This window comes from Dama dama, chromosome X, assembly GCF_033118175.1.
Source record: "Dama dama isolate Ldn47 chromosome X, ASM3311817v1, whole genome shotgun sequence".
NCBI lineage: Eukaryota > Metazoa > Chordata > Mammalia > Artiodactyla > Cervidae > Dama > Dama dama.
The window spans coordinates 23,798,612-23,804,545 of record NC_083714.1 but is presented as its reverse complement, the minus strand read 5'-3'; the positions used below and the strand labels follow the sequence as shown (position 1 = coordinate 23,804,545).

The 5,934-nt window shown below is 39.5% G+C and overlaps 1 pseudogene; it reads left to right on the top strand.

The window, feature by feature from the left end:
- Positions 1–3,527: 3,527 nt before the first annotated feature.
- On the top strand, positions 3,528–3,798 carry LOC133052035 (ATP synthase subunit e, mitochondrial-like; annotated as a pseudogene).
- Positions 3,799–5,934: the final 2,136 nt, after the last annotated feature.

The window sequence follows — 5,934 nt, the reverse complement described above, 5'->3', positions numbered from 1 at the left end:
CAAGAAATGTTTAGCAAGGACCTAGAAGAAATAAAAAAGAGTCAATTAAAAATGAATACTGAAAACTTCTGTAAAATGGGGAAGAAAATAGTTACACAAGTCCAAGAAACCCAGAGTCCCAAACAGGATAAACCCAAGGCGAAACACCCCAAAACACATATTAATCAAATTCACAAAGATCAAACACAAAGAACAAATATTAAAACCAGTAAGGGAGAAACAACAAATAACACACAAAAGGATTCCCATAAGGATAACAGCTGATCTATCAATAGAAACTCTTCAGGCCAGAAGGGAATGGCAGGACATACTTAAAGTAATGAAAGAGAACAACCTACAACCCAGATTACTGTACCCAGCAAGGATCTCATTCAGATATGAAGCAGAATTCAAAAGCTTTACAGACAAGCAAAAGCTGAGAGAATTCAGCACCACCAAACCAGCTCTTCAACAAATGCTAAAGGATCTTCTCTAGACAGGAAACACAGAAAAAGGTTGTATAAATGCAAACCCAAAACAACAAAGCAAATGGCAGTGGGACCATTCTTATCAATAATTACCTTAAATGTAAATGGGTTGAATGCCCCAACCAAAAGACAAAGACTGGCTGAATGGATACAAAAGCAAGACCCCTATATATGCTGTCTACAAGAGACCCACCTCCAAACAAGGGACACATACAGACTAAAAGTGAAGGGCTGGAAAAAAATACTTCACGCAAACGGAGACCAAAAGAAAGCAGGAGTCACAATACTCATATCAGATAAAATAGGCTTTAAAATTAAGGCTGTGAAAAGAGACAAAGAAGGACACTACATAATGATCAAAGGATCAATCCAAGAAGAAGATATAACAATTATAAATATATACGCACCCAACATAGGAGCACTGCAATATGTAAGGCAAATGCTAAAGGGAATGAAAGGGGAATTAACAACAACACCATAATAGTGGGAGACTTTAATACCCCACTCACACCTATGGACAGATCAAATAAACAGAAAATTAACAAGGAAACACAAACTTTAAATGACACAATGGACCAGCTAGACCTAATTGATATCTATAGGACATTTCACCCCAAAACAATCAATTTCACCTTTTTCTCAAGTGCACATGGAACTGTCTCCATAATAGATCACATCCTGGGCCATAAATCTAGCCTTGGTAAATTCAAAAAGTTGAGATCATTCCAGTCATCTTTTCTGACCACAATGCAGTAAGATTAGATCTCAATTACAGGAAAAAAAACTATTAAAATTCCAACATAAACATATGGAGGCTAAATAACATGCTTCTGAATAACCAACAAATCATAGAAGAAATCAAAACAGAAATCAAAATATGCATAGAAACGAATGAAAATGAAAACACAACAACCCCAAACCTATGGGACACTGTAAAAGCAGTTAAGGGGAAGGTTCATAGCATTACAGGCTTACCTCAAGAAACAAGAAAAAAGTCAAATAAATAACCTAGCTCTACACCTAAAGCAACTTGAGAAGGAAGAAAGGAAGAACCCCAGGGTTAGTAGAAGGAAAGAAATCTTAAAAATTAGGGCAGAAATAAATGCAAAAGAAACAAAAGAGACCATAGCAAAAATCAACAAAGCTAAAAGCTGGCTTTTTGAAAAGATAAACAAAATTGACAAACCATTAGCAAGAATCATTAAGAAACAAAGGGAGAAGAACCAAATCAACAAAATTAGAAATCAAAATGGAGAGATCACAACAGACAACACTGAAATACAAAGGACAATAAGAGACTACTACCAGCAGCTCTATGCCAATAAAGTGGAAAACTTGGAAGAAATGGACAAATTCTTAGAAAAGTATAACTTTGCAAAACTGAACCAGGAAGAAATAGAAAATCTTCACAGACCCATCACAAGCACAGAAATTGAAACTGTAATCAGAAATCTTCCAACAAACAAAAGCCCAGGACCAGATGGCTTCACAGCTGAGTTCTACCAAAAATTTAGAGAAGAGCTAACACCTATCTTACTCAAACTCTTCCAGAAAATTGCAGAAGAAGGTAAACTTCCACACTCATTCTATGAGGCCACCATCACCCTAATTCCAAAACCTGACAAACATGCCACAAAAAAAGAAAACTACAGGCCAATATGACTGACGAACATAGATGCAAAAATCCTTAACAAAATTCTAGCAAACAGAATCCAACAACATCTTAAAAAGGTCATACATCATGACCATGTGGGCTTTATCCATCAGCAGATGGATGGATAAGGAAGCTGTGGTACATATACACAATGGAATATTACTCAGCCATTAAAAAGAATTCATTTGAATCAGTTCTAATGAGATGGATGAAACTGGAGCCCATTATACACAGTGAAGCAAGCCAGAAAGATAAACACCAATACAGTATACTAATGCATATATATGGAATTTTAAAAGATGGTAACGGTAACCCTATATGCAAAACAGAAAAAGAGACACAGATGTACAGAACAGAGTTTTAGACTCTGTGGGAGAAGGCAAGGGTGGGATGTTCTGAAAGAATAGCATTGAAACAAGTATACTATCAAGGGTGAAACAGATCACCAGCCCAGGTTGGATGCATGAGACAAGTGCTCAGGGCTGGTGCACTGGGAGACCCAGAGGGATGGGATGGGGAGGAAGGCGGGAGGGGCGATCGGGATGTGAAACCCATGTAAATCCATGGCTGCTTCATGTCAATGTATGGCAAAAACCGTTACAATATTGTAAATTAATTAGCCTCCAACTAATAAAAAATAAATAAAAAATAAAAATAGAGAAAAAGAAAATAATCCTTAGATATAGAGGATGGAGAGATTGTGTAGACAGCAACTTTCAAGCAGATATCACAGAACTGTAAGGAAAAACCAGTGAAAATCTTAGCTGAATATTTAGTTTGTAAAATAAAAGTGCTTTCTTAAAAAAAAAAAAAGAAAGCTGTGGTACACATACACAATGGAATATTACTCAGCCATTAAAAAGAATACGTTTGAATCAGTTCTAATGAGGTGGATGACACTGGAGCCTATTATACAGAGTGAAGTAAGTCAGAAAGAAAAACACCAATACAGCATACTAACGCATATATATGGAATTTAGAAAGATGGTCACGATAACCCTGTACGTGAGACAGCAAAAGAGACACATATGTATAGAACAGTCTTTTTGGACTCTCTGGGAGAAGGCAAGGGAGGGATGATATGGGAGAATGACATTGAAACATGTAAATTATCATATTTGAAACGAATTGCTAGTCCAGGTTCGATGCATGATACAGGGTGCTCGGGCCTGGCGCACTGGGATGACCCAGAGGGATGGGATGGGGAGGGAGGCGGGAGGGGGGATCGGGATGGGGAACACATGTAAATCCAGGGCTGATTCATGTCAATGTATGGCAAAAACCACTACAATATTGGAAAGTAAATAAATAAATAAATAAAACTGGGGGGGGGGGGGTGGATACAGGGTAGGGCTTTCTTGCTGATCCAGTGGTTAAGACTCCACCTTGCGAGGGTCACGGACAAGATGGTTCCGCCGGTGTAGGTCTCTCCACTCATCAAGCTCGGCCGTTACTCCGCCCTGTTCCTCGGCATGGCCTACGGCGCCAAGCGCTACAATTACCTGAAACCCCGGGCAGAAGAGGAGAGAAGGCTCGCAGCAGAGGAGAAGAAGAAGCAGGATGAGCAGAAGCGCATCGAGCGGGAGCTTGCGGAAGCCCAAGAGGATTACCATATTGAAGTGAGCCCGCCCTTCTCCGGAGCAGTGTGGATGAATAAAGTTTTCTGTGCTCTGTGAAAAAAAAAAAAAAAAAAAAGAATGCACCTTGCGGTGCAGGGGACACCAGTTCGATCTCTGGCCTGGGAAGATCCCACATGCCTCAGGGCAACTGAACCCATGTGCCACAACTACTGAAGCCCATGAGCCCTAGATCCTGTGCTCCACAAGAGAAGACACTGCAATGAGAAGTGCACACTGCAACTAGAGACTAATCCCGGCTCACTGCAGTGACAAAGACCCTGCACAACCAAAAATAATTATTTTTTAAAAAAGAGAATACAGGGGATAACCCTGGTGGTACAGTGGATAAGAATCTGCCTCCCAATGCATGGGATGTCATGATCTGAGAGGATTCTACATGCCGCAGGGCAGCTATGCCCGTGTGCAACAACTACTGAAGCCCTAATGCTCTAGGGCCCGAGAGCCACAACTGCTGGGCCTGAGTGCTACAACCACTGAAGCCTGTGCACCTAGAGTCCATGTTCCACAACAGGAGAAACCACTACAATGAGAAGCCTGAGCACCACAACAAACAGTAGCCCCCACTCACCACAACTAGAGAAAGCCTTTCAGGCAGCAACAAAGACCCAAGGCAATCAATAAATAAATACATAAAAATCATTTTTTAAGTATAGGATAAATTTCAACATATTTAAATAATACAGGAGGCTGAGTTATGTTTTAATTACTGATAAACAACAAATATATTTCTGGATAAGAATTTCCCATGCAATATAGGAGACATACTAAAATATTGTTTGTTATTTATTTAAAATTTAAATATAAGCCAGGGTTCTGCATTTTATCTGCCAATGCAAGTTTATTTCCCATTGTTCAAGGATGAAGAAGAAAGGGTGAAGGGGGGTGTGTATGCTGCAGGAGAATCTATTAAGACTGGGATTATACCACATACAAAATAAAGAGTATTATATTTAAATTCTACTTCATTTAACAGAAGAAAAAGAAGCAAAGGAGATGGAAAGAATTACTGAACTTCAATAAAATGTTCTTGACCACATGAGGGACCAAAAGGGATTCATAAAATTCCCTTTTTCTTCTCCAGCCTGTTGTTACCTTGTCCCTGAGGCATAATGTTTCAGTGGGACCTGGTTCATTACCATGAGACTTCCTGTCCTGGCCACTCATGATGTCTTAGTCCTCACTGGTCAGAAATCTGAGATCAGAACTAGGTAAGCAGAGTGAAGGATCAACTTAGAGAAACTCCCAGGCAGGGATAGAGAGGAGAGAGCAAAGCATGTCTGGGAGCAGGACTTACAATGAGAAATAACAGGGCAGAACAGTGGCATCCTATGCTTGTTAGCTTTAGGTGTGTTTTCAGTTATATTCTTCTGCTGCAGAAAAATGGAAATTGTTTTAATGTTAGCTTCTCAGGCAAAGGTGGCAAGTTGGCAATTGCAGCCCAAGTCTATTCTTCAGACCTGTTTTAGATATCCAGCACACTTTTCGAGAAAATATATTTCAGTTAGTTGACAACATTTTAAAAATGGAAGGATTCATATAAACATTTTGAGGGACAACTCTGGTGGTCCAATGGTTTGAGACTCTGCTCTTCTAATGCAGAGGGGTTGAGTTCGATCCCTGGTCAGGGAGCTAAGAGCCCACATGCCATGTGGCTTGGCCAAAAAATTGAAAAAAAAAAAAACTATTAAAATTTTTAAAATGTGGGGCCAATCTTGAAAAACTGGAAAATACGGCAGACCTGGCCCAACATTCCTGCCCAGCAACACTGCGCTGGAAAACAGTGTTCTCCAATTTGCCAGTCACCATGCTTCTTGCTGTTATATTAATATTACCGGCCTGGCTTTGTCAGCATTTGAGTTTGTAACTCTGATCATTTAAAAACATGTTTTTTATTATGCAAAATGTCAAACATATGTAAAAGCAGAAACAATCTTAGGATGAATCCCAAGTACTCATCACTTGGCGTCAACAATTATTCATAGCCAGTATTGTTTCATCAACACCTTAATCAATGCTCCAACACACTTGCATCTGCCCTGGAATTATTTAAAGGCAAATCTAGACATCACATCATCTCATCTGTAAATATTTCAGTGTGTATCTCTGAAAGAACCAGAATGTGTGATTCCTAATTGGGCCTCTTTCCATTATGCCACATATTCCACAGGTAATA